General features: G+C 33.9%; 1 pseudogene; it reads left to right on the top strand.

The window, feature by feature from the left end:
- Positions 1-10,352: 10,352 nt before the first annotated feature.
- Positions 10,353-10,475, top strand: LOC145264642 (U2 spliceosomal RNA; annotated as a pseudogene).
- Positions 10,476-19,438: the final 8,963 nt, after the last annotated feature.

Raw genomic sequence — 19,438 nt, 5'->3', positions numbered from 1 at the left:
AATCATCGGACAACGTCTGATGCAAAAAGTTTTAATACTTAGCGTAGAAAGCAAACCGTACAATCGAAATAACTGCATAAGGCACGTTATATTTTTATTAAGTGCTTAAGAAAATCAGTTTTCATCGATAACTCCGTTGTCAAAATCACTGGGAAAATGGTTAGACTATTTTACTGTCCCAGAAATTAACTCGCTTCTAACACAATCCTGTTCCTATAAATGGATGCCTCCGTTCACTGTCGAAAAACCATAGATATCTCCTGTAAGCGTAGTTGCGCGTGTAATTGTGAGGCAATGGTCGCACAATCATCACCCCACCCCCCGAATCGGCACTACTCAGGTCCAATAATAAGGTGAAGTCTAGGACTAAGCGGAGAGCACATACAGTACCTGGGATTCCTAAATGTTAGCTATTTTAGTACTGACAAGGTTCAACGTTGCTTAACGTCGGTGATCTAACAGGAACCAGTAGGTAAATGATTATGCTGTATGTTAATCATCGTATATCCATAAAAATGAAAATGTGTGTCTGTCTGTGTGCATTTCCCTACGCAATAACTGTCAATTTTCGGCCCACAGACACGAGATTTGGCATATAGGGTATTGAGATTTGGGAAAACCTTTTTGATCAGTTTTCGGTCAGACATTTAGCTATTGAGAAGTTAAAGTTCAATGATTTGACCTTGGAAAACTCTACCAAACTCCTCCACCAATTTTGGGTCTAAGCACTTCAAATTTTAGATATAGGTTACTTGGACATGGATCAAACTTTATACTTTTATCTGAACCCAAAACAACAAATACTAAGAGGTCAAAATTGGGGTCAGAGTTAAAAAAAAATACCTCTGTGATCACTACCAAATTACTCAGCCAATATTTGAAATTTTACATAAAGTGTATTCAGACATAAGGCAAGCTTTTTAACCCATTTTTGGCAGCAAATTTCGCTGCCACGAGGTCAAAGTTCAAAAGATCTTACATTTGCGGCCTCTATCAAATTATTCAGCCAATTTTGGGTCTAAACATTTGAAATTATACATAAAGGGTATTCAGACATGCAGCAAGCTTTTTAGTCAGATTTTGGCCGAATGTTTCGCTCCCAAGAGATCAAGGTTGAAATAGTTGATCTTTGCAGACTCTACCAAACTCCTCTGTCAATTTGGGTCTAAACACTTAAAATTTTAGATGTAGGTTACTTGGATATGGATCAAGCATTTTAACTTGATTTGGGCCTAAAACAATAAATATTAAGGAATCAAAATTGGGATCAATGTTTAACTAAATTTGACGTTTGCGGTTCTTACCAACTTTTCTCTGTGGTAGTTAAGGAAGCCTATTACCGTACTTATTCACGCTTTTTAATATATGCATATGCACACAAAGTTATGAACATTACATAGGGTCCGAAAAAACCCGGACTAAACTGCTAGTAATATCCTTAAATTAGTGTTGTTGATACATCTGGGGAGGAACTGCTAAGAGTGACATTTTATGTTTTGACAGGGTATGAAGAGGTCTTCAAAATCTAGTGGGGTCTTACACTTTCGCCCCCTACTTCCTTGCTTACAAAAAAGACATTACAAGTCTATCTCTGCTCTATCGTTATTCCCATGGCAGGTGCTCGACTGAGCTTCAATATATACCCCCTGTAAAACATTCACAAATGCCCGTTTAGCTACAACAATTGCCAACAGTTTCCCTTACTATCTATCGGTGCATAAAACTTAGTGAAAATTCCATGAGCAAAGTTTATTTCCTTGAACTGTCCTTCTTTGGGACGCAATACCGTGAAACTTCTTCCCCGCTGACTATAATGGTCGTTTTTAAATCTAATGTAAGCTGCCTTCTAAAAAAATCAAGCCTTACCCAATTTCTACCATTACTAATCACCACAGGGGTTGCCCCACTATCTATCTGGCACTCATTAACCTTTATCCTCGAGTAATTTCAGTCTTAATAAGCAGTGTCCATCAGGTAAAAGTTGACGTGGATCAATGGGTATGCAAAGAGTTAATATATATTTTACCAATGCACAATAAAAGCCGATTTTCTTTCTCTGCAGTTGATTGCATTCTTTGTTAACCATCCGAGACCTTCATAATGAAGCGTTTTTGTTCATAATCGAGGAACTGGCGTCGCGAATCGCGCGTGCAGCGTTTATTAAGTTTGGAATCCAATTTCAACAAATCTCTACAGCATGATTGGGAATGGTATTAAAGCCGTGGGCTGTCTTCCGTTGCGACTTTTTAAATGATGATGACCTCACCCGAGCCATCATAGACAAATATTCAAATCTTTTTTTTCTAAACCTGCACAGGCTGAGAGATTTCCTGTTACAGAGGGGCATTATTGGCCTAATGGATAACATGGAACCGGTTTTATTGTGGTTATTTACGTACTAGCATTCGACAGAGCATAACCTTTCATTCCTTTTATTTTGAATAAAATGTTGTGTTCAGTGACTTATACGAGGGTGGTCGCAAAAGTAAGGCCTCCTATATTTTAACTCTAAAAGTTAAAGAGCTACGAAGACGGAAGTGATGCCATAAAAAAGAGCGAGCTTTTTTGCTTCAGAATTTATTTTTGTACATAGTCACTACCACCCTCATTATCAATATCTGCAACAGAAAGGTGAAACATTTAGGTCAAGAGTGCGCCAGTTCACTCACCATAAAAATGCAATTCTCATTCCTCTTTGATTTTTCGGGCGGAACCAAAATAAGAGGAAATATTTCGGAACAACTCTTTTTTATATAATTAAAATAGATACAATTTTCGCCTACAACTTTCGACATTATACAATAAGTAAACATTTACTATGCACAAATTTTACGCTCACTACTTAGTTATAACTAAAGCGTGTTTTAAGCTCATAACACGTATATTTTGTCTTGGTTTAATAATTATTTCTTTTTTTCTACTAAACGTACTCTCTCAAATACATAATCCCACTAAGAGAGTAGCAAAGGTTAACTCTGATGCAATTCATTCTTGTCCTACATCACTGCTTACTTTTATTGATAGGTTAACTTATTTGCATGTAGCCCATTTATTATTTGACTATCCACATATTAAATTATGGTTACATAGTCATTTAACAAACGCGCTCTCATTCTTAAACTGTTTTTTTTTCCATTAAAACATTAAGTAGAACCTACCCATTTACAATATTTATTGAGATCACGTGCACTTAGTTTTAAAAATACCACCACCATAACCCTGAGCCCCTGGAGGGACGTAGGCCACCCACAACTTTTTAGATGGTTTTTTAGTGAAGAGTTCTTTTTTCGGGGTGATGATGCTGGTTCCACGTCCAAATTCCCAGAAGGTACATACAGCGCCTAGCCTCCCATCTGGTACTGGACACCGATAGCTTAATTTCGGTGATCTGACAAAAACCGGTTTGTCAACGTAATTGTAACGTACAGTTTTAATAGGAGATCGTAAAAAGCAAACGCCTCAACTAACACCAACACGGCCGACAAATACAATGAAAGCAAACTGTGCTTTTACATATCGTCTTTTAAAATTTACAAAACATCATTTCCCATGCGTGTACGTTTAACCTCATAGTAGTTATACATATAGACCTGTTAAATATTTCGGTTGCACAGTTCTATAATAAGGACCAGTACAACAGTCCAAATGAATCGAAATAATATCCACCGGAGCTCGTCGATTCTTATAAAAAACATGCGTTACTTTTAGACGACTACGGAAAACCTCACAAATTTGCCACTATGTTTTCGTCTATAGTTGATGAAGAACATCTATAGTAATACGGAACAATTCGAAAGACAAAAATAAAGATTACAGTTTCATTTTGTTACGAGACTAAAATAGGAATCGTCCGAAGTAACTAAACTTAGTTGATTGTTTTTGTTCTTCTTCAAATGTGTTTTTCTTTTTTGGACATGTTAATTCTGATTTACTAATTCTTTTATATTTTGGGGTGGTCATACAGAATACGAAATGTTATATATATATATATATATATATATATATATATATATAATGAACGAATGTAAATTACAAAATGCGTTTGTACGGAATACAGAATGTATAGAATCTGGAACTTGCCATTTTTTGGATGAGATTTTCAAGTTAAATTATTTTTTGTTACAGAATATGTGTTTTTACATTGTTAAATGAAAGTACATGCTGTCTGTGCAGATAACGGATCGTATGATTTTTTACTTTATAGAATTTCCAAGTTAAATCAGTTTTTAACGGTATTAGTGTTTCTTATATTGTCAGAAAAACACTACAGTAAGAACTGTTATAAGGAGTTAGTTGCGCAAAATCTTTGTTACAGAAAAACGTTTCAAAATAAATTAAAGCACAAAATTTTATTTAGCTAGGTTGAATCGTAATTTATCTTGCTTTTGATAACATGTACTTGTAATATAGACTGTATAAAACGTCACGGAAGAGTTGAAAATCTTTCATTTTACAATTAATTATTATTATTTTCTATATTTAAGATATACAAATAATATTTTGGAAATTAATTAAGAATCAGTATAGCATTGAACAACGTACGCAAATTGTGAAATTATTTCACCAAAATCAGGGATCAATTGTTTCGACTCAAATAGCCTATCGGCGGATTTTACATAAAAGAGCCCAAGTCACAACACAATTCGAACCATTATGCGCCGATTTGAAGACCAAAGAGCTGCACGATCTACCACAATCTAGCAGATCTTGAAAGGTCAATACAAATAAAAATGGGGAAAGGTTGCCAGAGAGCGTACAGCAGCATCCGAAAACATCGATTCGACGACGTTCTACACAACTTGGGATATGTGGAAGTTCACTACACAATATTCTGAACAGTTTAAAACTCTTTCGATATAAGGTGCAGCTTGTTAAAAACTCGAAACCTGAAGATTTTCAAACAAGTGTTCAATATGTAGTTCAAATGCAACAACTTGTCGGAAACTACCCCAATTTTCAGCAAAAGTTGATTATGTCAGATGAAGCCTATTGTCATTCGAACGGGTTCCTTAACAAACAAACTTACAGTTTTGGGGGCTCTGAAAATCCAAGGGAAATTCATCAAATGCAGTTTCATCTTCTAAAGTGAACTGTATGGTGTGTAGTAACGAAGAAGATTATTGGAACTAATTTTTTTAAGATGAAGACGAAAATGCTGTCACTGTTACTGGAGAGAGATAGAGGACTATGATTACAGACTTCCTGCGCTCACAAATTCAAAAGCTGCCCGGATTCCAACTAGATGAGACAACGGCACATGTAGGCTTCTTAGACCATGCTTAAGCGACAACATTATCTCTCGTAATGGCAATGTAAAAAGGCAACCACTCTCTTCAGACTTGCCTAGCCCCGAATTTTTCTTGTAGGGATAGCTTAAAAAAAGTGTCTATGTTAACAAACCCAAACCCTGAAAGAACTAAGGGAAGACATCAGAAACGAAATAAGAGAGTTAAATAGCAATCCAGAGATTCTGCAATCTGTCATGAATAATTTTTTGGAAAAGCACAAATATTTGTAAGCTAAAAATGGCCACCATTTAAAAGGTATTATTTTTCATAAACACAGATTGTTTGAATTTTACATGTTTTATAAAACTATTTCCCAATGTCTTAGTCAGATTGTATTAAAATTACAGAAATATATCATCAAAAGTAAAACGTCTAGATAAGTTAAAAATCCTCCAGTGACTTTTTGGTCACCCTGTATTTGCTTTTGTATTTGCTTAAATTTATCAATTTCCGGTTTCTTAACTTGTTAGATGAAAGTACAAAATATTTGGCAAAAATGCCCCTCTCTATTGTAAGAATATTTGAAATGGAACGTAAAATGATTTTTACATAAAACAAAAGATTAAATAGGATTGGACATTTTTATTTAAAAATCCCTATATAATTGAAAATCTAAATTGGAAATAAGAAACGATATAAACGATATGAGACTTCCTCCATTCTACTGCCATAAAAATATAAACTCCGATCGATTCAGCGTTTCTTTTGACCAATAACTGTCCATGAATAAATTGCTCATTTTACATTGACTTTACATAGGAAAGGAATCCTCCGCTTGAAAACCTGTCTTATTTATTATTTATTCCTTTGCGCATATTTTAAGGCAGTTTAGTAGCTAAAACAGTTGATTTTGAAAATTTTTAGGCGGTGGAGACTACGCTGGGTAAAATTGTCAAAATGTAGCGCTCTGTCAGGGAGGGGGATTTTTAAATTTACATAATGTTTTAACAGTAGGTGTGTTCATTAAATTGTGAGATGAAAATACAGAATAGGTAATTATGCTCCCCCTTATGTCCAGAATAGATAAAATGTCTTCTTTTTTAGACGTTAATTTTTAACGGTATCTTATGTTTAGTAAATTGTTAGGTGAAAGTATAAAACAGATATTGATGCCCCCATCCTCTCTATGTTAAGAATGTTTTTTTTTTTAAATAATAACACTTATTTTAACATGGTCAGTTTTCTGGATAAGTACCTTTTATTTATCTAATATAATTTTGATTTGATTGGGTCTATTTACTCTGCTCTATACGGGAGAAAATTTAGATACAAAGTTTGTTCTTAATGTGGGAAACATCCAGCTCTTCAAAGAGTAGAACTCTGAGTTGGAGAAAATAAAATAATATTGCTTATACAGGGTGACCCCCCCCCAAAAAAAAACAAACAAAAGCTAAATGGAGACCATCTAGAACATATGCTGTGAAACAGAAAAAAAGGCCAAAGCCCCTAGTATTTTGATGTTTTGAATATAATAAACTAGTTATGACCCAAATTTCATTTCGTTCGGACGAAAGACTAAGAAACGGGGCCTAATTAGAGTTGGGCCCGTTTTGGGGGGGTCACCCTGTATAATGATTTCTATAAAGATTTCTACGCCATCGGCCTAGGATGGAATAGGCTAAGTGTAGTATCAGAGAGATACTACTCTTTGTTCCTAGATAGAGACCTCGAAAGAATGTATTGATAAAATAGTATTCGGGAACTTCAGACGGACGTTACATATTAAATCTACCAGAAGTCATATGCTTCTGGTGAATATCACATTTTTACACGTACAATTTTTTTCGCGGAATACAGAAAAAAAAAACATTGCTTTCAGCATTTTCCAATACTGTTTCGTAAACATTTTATATTTTCATTGCGTGTTAGGATGGATGATTCGGAAAATTATTTCTCTACGTAATGGCCCCTCCCATTTTATTTAATGAAATCTAAAAAATATATACCACACTCCCTCGGAATTTTAACGTTATATACGCCGAAGTAATATCTGTTTCATGTTTACCGCAAAATTGTAAATAAACAATGCGGATGAATTTAATATTAAACTGTTGAACTATAAAACTGGAAAATAATTGATTTTTTTAAAAGATTTAGGTGATTTTGCATTCTATTTGTCCGTAATGTTATGTTTTAAACATAAAAGTTTGAGAACAGGCTTTCTATGTTTTATAATTATTAGACATTACTTCCAGTGATCATATTTTACGCTTTTCCTACATCCGTTAATAGACAATGCCTATAAAAAGCTTAATGAATACGTACAAATTAGGGACACCACCTATTCTATGGTAGGTATCGAAAGCCACTACTGACCACAATACAAAAGAAACAATTTCATTACTTTATGCGACTCAAATAAAATGAGCACGAAAACTAATTTCATAAATAATATTTTAAAATGTTTACATTAATTTTAAGCATACATTTATTAAAAATGAATATTTACTATTTGTTAATTAGCATATGTTTTTAATAGACAAAGGCAACGCTGGGAAACGGGGCCTGCTGGTATTAAATAACCCTTGAAGGTGTATTAATCATATAACTGACGAATCAATATTTCCTTTTCTGTAGTTTTTCTATCATTCAAACATTGTAGTGTTTGAATACATGGTTAAGTGGCAGTTTTAGTCATTTAGAACTGCTTTAAAGCTTCATCGCTCACTTACTTTTCGACCAAATCTCAAACAATTATTACAGTTCATAGATAATCTTCTCTGCTATATTGTGAAAAAAATTCAATTTCCGTGCAGTAAAACAAGTTATGATGAATTTAGTGGTGTTCAAAATCGTACAAAAAAAGCACAAGGAGGTGCGCGACGTTTTTTTATGACTGGTTTCCATAGCAGCCACATCGTTTCAGCGTCTAGTGTCGTTACTAATTCACTGCTGTCGCGAAAAAAGAAGTCACAAATGAAACAGAAAGAATAAAAGGGAGATAATTGGGGGGTTATTGAAAGCAGAAGAGTGTCGTACATTGTTATTTCATATGTATATCTAATGTTTATGGGGGCAAAAAATAAGTCTAAAATTAAGCAATGAACAATTGAATTTATTGGAAGATGGGGAAAATCATGCATTACAATAGAAAAATGCGAGCATGAAAAGTAATATGGTTAAGCTTAAACATGGAAAAGTAAAGGACTAGTTGTTCAAACTAGAAAAAGAAAAGGACCAGATATTCAAGTAAAAAAATATAATAAATTTATAACTTAAAATATTGCAGCATTACATGTTTTTAATTCAATTAAACATTATATATAATCAATTCTTAATGCCATATTTTAAGTTATACATTTATTATAATTTTTACTAGAATATCTTGACCGTTTCTTTTCCAGTTTTAACAACTAGTTCTTTACTTTTCCATTTTAAGCTTAACCATATCACTTTTCATGCTCGCAGTTTTCTATTGTAATATATTCATAGTTCACTACTTATCAAGACCTAATGCTACTTGAGATTAAATGTTAATGAGATTGTTACATGGGTAATGAAGCCGTACTAATCAAGGATTAAGAACGATGGACGAAATGACGAAAGATTATTGCTTTAGAAGACAGGTGGACAGGTATTTATTGATGTTAAACTTATAAACGAAGATGTAGTCTGTAAGAAAGCGGTCCCGCGGTAATATATTCAACAAGTAAAATGTTCTCGAAAAGAAACTATTGAAACTTCGTTTGAGTTTAGATACAGAGAAAAAGTGTTTCGGTTCTTTTTTACTGCTTCTATTTGTGACCTCTCTCTCCTATGTGAAACATAAGGAATTTTGCAATTGTGAAAGGAAAGTATACGCATTTTTTCTGGTTTTCATGTTCGTTATTAAAGACGTATATGCTTTAAACTGAATTCTTATATATTGCTACAGCTTTATTAAAGAGTAATTAATGGAAATAAATTTAATTTAATGTGATAACACCTCCCCACGAAATTTAACGCTATATTATAAAAATAATCGTGTTTATCACATAATTTTGTTTTAATTTTCGTAATATATATATATATATATATATATATATATATATGCTATACCTCAAAACTTTGTCTTCTCTCAAGGAATGCTAAAAGTTGTAAGAAATTGAATGGAATACAAATGATCTCTGTAGATGGAAGAAAATTCTTATTAGTCGCGTGCAAGCGACTCTATAAGTCACTCCGTTGGTCGGTCGGTCTGTCCCTAACACTTTTGTGCTTGGCCTTTTTGGTTAAGATCTTAGGTCTGTTGCTAATAGATGTTTTTCTTAGCTTTTTAAGTTTTTCTTGGCTTTTTGGCCAAGCTCCCCACCCCCTCCTTCTTGTAATTTTTGTTTTCACCCCTTCCTCTAAATTTCACCCATCTTGGAGAGAAAAAAAAATACAAACTAACTCCCATTTCTTACCCACCAAATTTTCTTTTCTCCATTCACCCCCATCTAAAGGGCATCCCCACTTAGAGACTGACTCGCAGAAGCGAGGTTCCTTTTACAAACGTAGTGGAACGGGCAATCTATCAACTAGACTGAGGAGGGTCCTTCTAATCACCTTTTTTCTCTCCGCCCTCGACACAAATTAATTATTGTACCATTTTTATTATCTTTTTTTGTTTTTACACGTACATAAAAAATGTTTTAAGAATTGGGAGTTAAGTAGGACGTCCCCCAATATGAAAGGGTTAATGCGGTATTATGGTGAAAGAAGATACTAGCTGGGAGAAACTTTTGATTTTGTTTAGTTCTGGAGTGACAAGGATGACCAACGACCCCCACAATCCCCCATTTTGAGTTGGCCATGTGCCTAAGTTTTTTTTTTTCATTGTGGATTTTCAATGTATTTTAAACATGAGTAAAGGATTTAATATCTCAAAGAGTAGTATCTGTTCCGGCAGATACTGCAAGTAAAGACCATATGTGGGGCAGCCTCACATATAAGACCTTGGTCAATGTAGGGGCAACCCTTCATACCAATTGTCACTATCCAGCTCCCCTACTCCCCGCGGAGTTGGTCCCCCATTTCCCCTTCACTCCTCATATTAAAAATCGGTCTTGTGCCTAATTTGCTCGGTGGGGGAGCAAATAAATACTCTTTTCTTGGCCTTTTGGCCAATATCAAAGTGTAGTATCTGTTCTTACATGCTGTACGTATTGTGATATAAAGTGGGAGATCACTTTTCTGTATTAATTTAATGTAAAATGATCACCCACTTTACAACCAGTCATTCTCAAAGCCATTCAAGTCATTCTCCAGATCATTCAAGTTGTTTTTGAAGGATTTCAATTATTTTTTAAGAATTCAAATCATTCTTAAGGTTATTCAATTCATCCTTAATTTCATTAAAGCCATTCTAAGTCATTTACTTTGTATTTATTCAAGTCATTTCAGCCCATTTTTTCGGTCATTTTATTTCATGTCAATCCTACATTCACGCATTTATTCATTACACGAGAGCACGCGACTAATGGCTATCGGCCTTGTTACTAGAACCTACTGTCGAATAATACTTTTATCTATTGATACGGTTTTCGATATTAAACTATCGCTCAATGATCTTAGCTTTTCGAATACTAAAATGCGAACGGACAGTTTATATGCAACTCTTCCTTTGTATATGGAAAAGCACGCTGATCGTACGTGATTGCTATACAGAAACATTCCTGTTCCAATTGTAAGTTTATCTCATTCGTATCCACGTTCAGGCCGACGACGAATCCTTTTTACAATAACCATAAGTCAATATTGTTTCCACTATTTCATGCTGTTTGCTCATCACATAATATTTGCAGAAATATACTTACCATTTGGTTGTGAAGAAAGCCTTTTTGGCGCGTTAAAACACAGTATTATCGACGTAAGAAAGCTGAAAATGGTTTAAACGATTTTTTGAAGACAAAGGGAAAAAATGTTTTTTTTTTACGAAAATTATAATTTTAATAGGTTTGTTTATAAATAAAAGATCAATAGCGTTAATTTTTTTCAATAATTGTTCAATTAAAAGTGAATAATAATAAATTAATGTGTAAGCAAGAAAGACACACGTGAAGTTGTTTCATGCTTTTATCAATATAAATATATATACATATATATATATACAATATTTATTATGACACTATATATACATATTTCAAGGTCGTACCATTGGTTTCGATACACCGAAAACAGTAATAATATACTGTGGAAAATCGGTATAATCTCTTCGGCGACAAAGAAAAATCTGAAACTAATGCAAAATGAACGAACATAGAAGAAACGCTAGACGAGCGTTTAAGACTCAGAATTTCATATTTAAAAAAATATCGTTTTAAAACTGACGTTAATAGATTATTATAGAAGAAAGAAAGGAAGAATGTGTGTGTGTGTGTGTGTGTGTGTGTGTGTGTGTGTGTGTGCGTGCGTGCATAGCGGGGAAGGGGGTGCGATGGAAAACTCTCTAAAAAATATAAAGGTCCTGTTAAAGCCGTATTAATAAATAAAAGTAGGACAATTAACGGTAATAAATAATGAGAAAGGCATGAATATATTAATATGATTTATAAAATTTTTTAAATTATTTAAATTAATTAAATTAATTAAATTAAATAAAATAAGGATAAAGATAAATAAGGTAAATTTAATAAATAAATAAAAAATAAGAACTTTAAAAGAATTTTAAGTTTATTTAAAAAATATTAATATTTTAATTATGAGAGAATAATAGTGAATGGAGAAATTTAAGATAATTAAAATAATTAAAGGAAATTAATAAATATTAAAAGACTATACAACTATCAGATGCGAAGGTTGTGGGGGGGAGGGGAATAGTTTCTCTATAAAGGTTATCCTTATTATTGGGGGGGTTATATGGTAGAGTTAAGGATATTAGGTGGTGAGAAAGGTTGAGATATGAGTAGAAGAGAGTTGGTTTGGAGATTAGAATGAGAGGTGAATGTGGAATTTAGGTGTCTATACGTGAATAGGGTGTCTTTGTGTAAATAGGGTGTGTGATAGTAAGGAGGTAAGGTGGCGAGGAATGTTGAGGTATGATTAGAAGAGAGATGGTTTGAGGTTTAGAGTGAGAGGTGAATGTGGTATTTAGGTGTCTATGTGTGAATTAGGAGTCTTTGTGTAAATGGAGTGTGAATCGGTTAAGTTATGCTGTTGTTAGGCCATTTGGCGAGGAGGAATTTTCTTTTGTGGGGACATTGTCTGAAGATTTCGTTTTTAATATTCATACAGGCTATGGATGGGTTATTGATAGCCTGAAGGATCCTTCAGGCTATCAATAACCCATCCATAGCCTGTATGAATATTAAAAACGAAATCTTCAGACAATGTCCCCACAAAAGAAAATTCCTCCTCGCCAAATGGCCTAACAACAGCATAACTTAACCGATTCACACTCCATTTACACAAAGACTCCTAATTCACACATAGACACCTAAATACCACATTCACCTCTCACTCTAAACCTCAAACCATCTCTCTTCTAATCATACCTCAACATTCCTCGCCACCTTACCTCCTTACTATCACACACCCTATTTACACAAAGACACCCTATTCACGTATAGACACCTAAATTCCACATTCACCTCTCATTCTAATCTCCAAACCAACTCTCTTCTACTCATATCTCAACCTTTCTCACCACCTAATATCCTTAACTCTACCATATAACCCCCCCAATAATAAGGATAACCTTTATAGAGAAACTATTCCCCTCCCCCCCACAACCTTCGCATCTGATAGTTGTATAGTCTTTTAATATTTATTAATTTCCTTTAATTATTTTAATTATCTTAAATTTCTCCATTCACTATTATTCTCTCATAATTAAAATATTAATATTTTTTAAATAAACTTAAAATTCTTTTAAAGTTCTTATTTTTTATTTATTTATTAAATTTACCTTATTTATCTTTATCCTTATTTTATTTAATTTAATTAATTTAATTAATTTAAATAATTTAAAAAATTTTATAAATCATATTAATATATTCATGCCTTTCTCATTATTTATTACCGTTAATTGTCCTACTTTTATTTATTAATACGGCTTTAACAGGACCTTTATATTTTTTAGAGAGTTTTCCATCGCACCCCCTTCCCCGCTATGCACGCACGCACACACACACACACACACACACACACACACACACACACACACATTCTTCCTTTCTTTCTTCTATAATAATCTATTAACGTCAGTTTTAAAACGATATTTTTTTAAATATGAAATTCTGAGTCTTAAACGCTCGTCTAGCGTTTCTTCTATGTTCGTTCATTTTGCATTAGTTTCAGATTTTTCTTTGTCGCCGAAGAGATTATACCGATTTTCCACAGTATATTATTACTGTTTTCGGTGTATCGAAACCAATGGTACGACCTTGAAATATGTATATATAGTGTCATAATAAATATTGTATCTTCAGCTCTCACATCTACGATCGAGCACTTTATTGGATTTTTTTCATCACCCCTGGACACGCTACATATATATATATATATATATATATATATATATATATATATATATATATGTGTGTGTTGTGTTAGAAAGAAAAACTATCGAGATAATAGCTTGTAGGTTACACTGAAGCTAATATTTATTATTTTGTTCCAATATCGTGCATTACTATCCGTTGGAGATACCCACATTTTGTCTGTCTGGAATTCTAATTCACGGATTAGTAGACAGAGTAATCGTGTTTATCTCAACCGAATGCAATTGTATATATAGTAAAGCTGGTAATTAGTAAAAACCTGAAGAGAGTGCTCAATACTATTGCAGAGCAAATATGCGTTTTATTTTTTTCAACCATTTGTTTGATTAAAAATTCGATAATATGCGTAAACGCTTACTTTCTTAAATGGTCTTATGATTTTGACCAGGACTGTATATAATCTTAGCATAAACGCATGCCTGATATGGAATTATGGTGTTCTAATACTAACATTGCTGTCTAGATCACGTCATCAGGTTTTCAAATGAGCGCTTACCCTGGTGATGAAGATTTGCATTAGAGTCACCGGCCGATAGTTGAGGTTTGTTTGATGAAGCAGGAAGAATTTTGAATGTCCAGAAAGTTATGATCTAAAATTAATAACATGAGCGGACCGTGGAAAATTTTGATGTATTATGCACAATGTATTTATATAATGTCTGCATACTATGGTGAAATTATAACGGAAAAATACGTTTTGAAATTGTTTGCACTCACTAGTTATCTAGATATATTATTATAATCTCTGTATAAAACCATACAGTTATGTTATTAATATTAAATTTAAGTTTTTGATTAGTTAAAAGAGGCATTTAACTTTAATTTTATAAGAAAATATAGGATTTCTTTAATTTATTTCATGCGACGACACATTTCTGGAGTGTTAGTCTGACTTGCTACTTACATTTCCAGCCTTCACACAACTTCAGATAAGTTTGTCCAAAAGCTAGAAAATTGCACATATTTTATTCGTTTGTGTTTTTGTGACGTGATGGACGTAAATATATTCGTTTATATGCATAATACACATTGGTCTTTATTATAAAGTGAAGGAAATTCGACAATAGACATATTTAACTATATATCAGCTATGCAGTGTGAGTAGAGGCGAAATGATATCATACCGATATCTAAACCCGACAGCGTTTTCAATGGTCGGAATTTAATTACTACGCCCTTTACCTCACGCTACGGAAATTACAATTTTTCTAAAACTATCAAACGACCAGATTTCAAATTTATGTGACTTAAATTACTTTTACCGTGAAGGGTGTCGAACCTAATTAAGCAAAAATTGCATGATTAGAATGTGTGGGAACATTTGGAAGATGGTGCTGAATAGAAATTTATTCGGCATTTTACATAAATTTAAGAAAACCACAGGAGATTCTGTCCGTTTGAATTCATTCAATTTGAACAAAATTCTTTCGAAGAAAATGAATAGAAAAATAAATTTATATTACTTCTCCAAATTAGAACGGAGCCCAATCAAGAGACATTGCACCTAACAAGGTTTCACTATTCTTTCCGCTAGAGTTGTAAAACTAATTTAGTTTACCTTTATTGTAGTTTAATGTATCATTAACCCTTCGTGGACTGGGTGTTCATAATTACATAGAACCCAACAGGGTTCACACGGACCTCATTCTTTGAAGTCAGATAAATACATAAGCATGGCAGTATCCAAGAACACTCAAGCTCGGACATGCAAGCTACAAAGTCGAGGTGTACCAGTTAAACAAGTTTATAAATTCAAATATCTGGGCTACTGGATCACATCTGATTGAAAATGCACTACTGAAATACAAAGTCACATAGCCACAGCCAAAGTCGCCTTCAAGAGCCTGCCATCAATCATGACCAACAGAAATATTAAAATAGACAACAAATTCGGAATACTCCGAACGTATGTATGGTCTGTTCTATTATACGATTTTAAGTGCTGCAAAATCAACAACACTAGGAAGAGATTAGAGGCAACTGAAACTTGGTTCCGGAGGAAAATTTTGAAGTTATATTGAACAAAAAAGAAAACAACGCAAGAGATATATTGAAATGACAAATACAGAACAGTACGAAAAACACAAATGAGGTTCATGGACAATGTCTACAGAAAAAGCAATAGAACAGATTAGTTTGATGGGAAAGATCGTAAGTAGAATAAGCAGAGAGCGACAGCGAGAAACATAAGCTGACAGTTTGAATACCTCAGAAACATAAAACATGATGAGCAACAATGAATTAATGAATGCCTCAAGGAAGAAATATAGATAGAAAGTCAAAGCTGTCAATGCAAACACGATACCACTTGAATGAATGCAATACATAATGTATGAACTTGGAACTGCCAAACTTATATGTGCTTTTGCGATGAAACACTATATTGCACCTTCCACTTATTTTTACTGTTGGAGGACGAGTCACCTCGCTGCTGTAGTTGCTTATAGACTTGGGTAAAATGTACCAGTCAAGAATCCGTTATTGGCAATCAGCCGACGGGTGCGAGGACAGAAACTCGCCCTGTGTCTGGCAGACTGAGGTACGCCACCTAAGTATTACCTAGGAGGTCCACTCTCCCAGGTGTTGTCACCCGGTTTTCGGATGGGGTCAGTGTATCCCTTGTTGCCTGAGGCGCCCATGCAATTTTTCTATGCCATATTACCCTTCTTTAGGGCGCTGAAAGAGCATACCCACTTTCTGACTTTGTGCCACATCATGCTGGTGTGGGCAGTATGTAAATATCAACGATATAGTGTTTTTGTATATACTGGATGTCCAAAACGTTACTGAAAGGTTTTAAACTGAAATAAATAATTTATTTTTGATGATATATTTCTGTAATGTTAATACAATGTGACTAAAACATTGGCAAACTTTTTTTTTTTAAATGCACAATTCAAACAATCTTTATGAAAAAATAATGTCTTTTAAATAGTGCCTATTTTCAACTTCGAATATTTGTGCTCTTTCCAATACATTATTCAGGACAGGTTGCAGAATCTCTAAATTGCGATTTAACTCCCTTATTTCGTTCCTGATATTTTCATTCAATTCTTGCAGGGTTTGGGGTTTGTTATCATAAACTCTTTCTTTAAGATATGCCCGCAAGAGAATGTCGAGGTCAGTCAAGTTCGAGAAACATGGTGGCCATTTTACATTGCCATAACGAGAGATAATTTTGTCGCCAAAGCATTGCCTGAGACGTTCCTAATGTCTCTCGCCGTATGTGCCGTTGCCTCATCTTGTTGGAACCATAGTTCGGGCTTATTTTGAATTTGTGAGCGCAGGGAGTCTGTAATCATAGCCTGGTATCTTTCTCCAGAAACGGTGACAGCATTTTCGTCTTCATCTTCAAAAAGATAAGGTCCAATAATCTTTTCCGTTACTGCACACCATACAGTGCACTTGATGGAATGCAACTGCTTTTGATGAATTGCCCTTGGCTTTTCAGGGGCCCCAAAACTGTATTTTTTTTTTGTTAACGAATCCATTCAAATAAAAATGGACTTCATCTGACATAATCAACATTTGCAGAAAATTAGGGTAAAGTTCTTGCATTTAAACTGCATATTGAACGCTTGTTTCAAAATCTTCAGGCTTCAAGCATTGAACAAGCTACACTTTATAAGAAAAGAGTTTTAAACTGTGTAGAATATTGCCTAGTGAGCTTCGACATATTTCTTTAGTTGTGTGGAACGTCGTCGTCGTCGAATCAGTGTTTCGGGATGCTGCTCCACGCTCTCTCGCACTCTCTCCTTATTTTCATTTGTGATGACGTTTCAAGGTCTGCTAGCGCGCGAAAGATCAAGTACAGCTCTTTAGCCTTCAAATCTGCGCACAATGTTTCGAATGGTGTTGTGACTTGGGCTATCTCTTACATGAAAATGCCGTCGATAAGCATTTTGTGTCAAAACAACTGACCCCCTGATTTTGGTAAAACAATTTCACAATTTACATACGTTGTTCAATGCTATAATTATCCATAATTTATTTACCAAATATTATTAAAATATCTGAAATCGCGAAAATAATAATCTTTAATGATAAAATGACAAACAATTTTTACCTTCCAGAGAATTTTTGAACACCCCCGTATCATACATTTTTTCTTGTATGTGCGACAGAAAGGAACGATATTGAAAAATGCCTTTATTTAAAATGTTCATTTTCTTTCAATTAAACGACTGAATATTAGCAACAAAACTAAATATTTAAAAAAAGACTTACATGCTATTTAAGTGCGTGCATTAATGTGGGAAAACTGATAGGGGGACTTTGTTTTGAAAGTCGGTTTATACTAATTTTTTTGTAGGTTTCCGATTATATTTTAATTGTATTTGAAATATTAAAGCCTGAAGTTTATTTTCCAATGGAAAAAGAAATTTACACGTGAAAACAAAATTATATTGAAAACTATTTTCACGGCGACATTCGAAAACCGACAAGTTCAGCTAAATTTTTAAGTTAAATAAATTCATTGTAAAAATCTCTTGACAGATAAATTTTAGTTTTCTGGGTCTATTTCCAATATAATTAATAAATTCCTAAAATATTGAATTAAATTTAAAAAAAAAACACCTTCGTGCAAAAATAAGAGATTATGGCTTCGCACAATCAAAACAAAAAAAAAATCGTTTTAGCATGTGTTCTACAAAAACCCAAAATGTCAGAAAGTCAAAAGGCTATCTAAAAATGACATCGAGTGGTTGAAGGAAGGAGGATGTAAAACAGACTAGTTTCCTTGTATCCATACATTCCATTCGTTTGTATAATTTTCCCCAATTTTTTTTTAATGTAATTATTTTTGTTTATCCTTGCTTTTAAGGTTTTTCAATGTTTTATTTTTTTATTTTTCAAGGTATAAAAAAATGTCAATATTTATTTATAACTATCAGGATTCGTTTCTCGGCGTTTCCCGAGAGGATACTAACTAACTTAATTCCTAGTTTGCTCTTTCTTATTTTCTTGTGTAAAGATTGTATTTTTTTTGTTTTAATTTTCTTATCACTTTGTTTTTCCTGGGGATGGGGCATTCTGTCGGATGCCAAACATTCTCCCATTATAGTTACTCAAACCGAGAGATCTTTAAAGATTCTAACCGTCCCTTTAAGCGATATTGTTTGCATTTCTTTTGCACTTGGTTCACCGGGTATATTCGTCAGATAGTTTGTGAAAATTTTTTTCGTTAGTCTGGTTGCTTCTATAATGATTGGCATGATTGATACCTTCTTAAGATCCCAGTTTCTTTTCATGTCGTACATAAGTTGTTGGTATTTTGTTATTTTCTCCCTCTCTGCTTTGTTAAGGCCAGCATCATTAGGGACGCTTACTTCAACTAGGGTTGCACTTTCTCCCTCTTGTCCCATATCACTATGCCAGACTTGATAGCCCCATTTTCTAGGTATGTAGCTGTGGGAATTTTGTAGTCGTAGTGGATGGTGTATGACTTATTTCCAACTGTTCTTTCTGGTAAACATGTTCCCAAGACTTGCTACTACATCGGATATTCAGGTTTTTACAGATTTTCCAGTGGAGATATTTACACACTCCATTGTGTCGCATTGTATAATAGCCGCCTCCACAGAACTTTACAACTCGATGTCAGGTGGCTCACACTCTCTACTTCTGTGTGACAGAACCTGCACACCCATCTTTTTAAAAGTATTGGTCATCAAACCTTGATCTTGA

This window comes from Euprymna scolopes, chromosome 3 (assembly GCF_053919585.1).
Source record: "Euprymna scolopes isolate OS-2025 chromosome 3, ASM5391958v1, whole genome shotgun sequence".
NCBI lineage: Eukaryota > Metazoa > Mollusca > Cephalopoda > Sepiida > Sepiolidae > Euprymna > Euprymna scolopes.
Note: the sequence above shows the minus strand (reverse complement) of the source record. Positions and strands in the feature narration are given on the sequence as shown.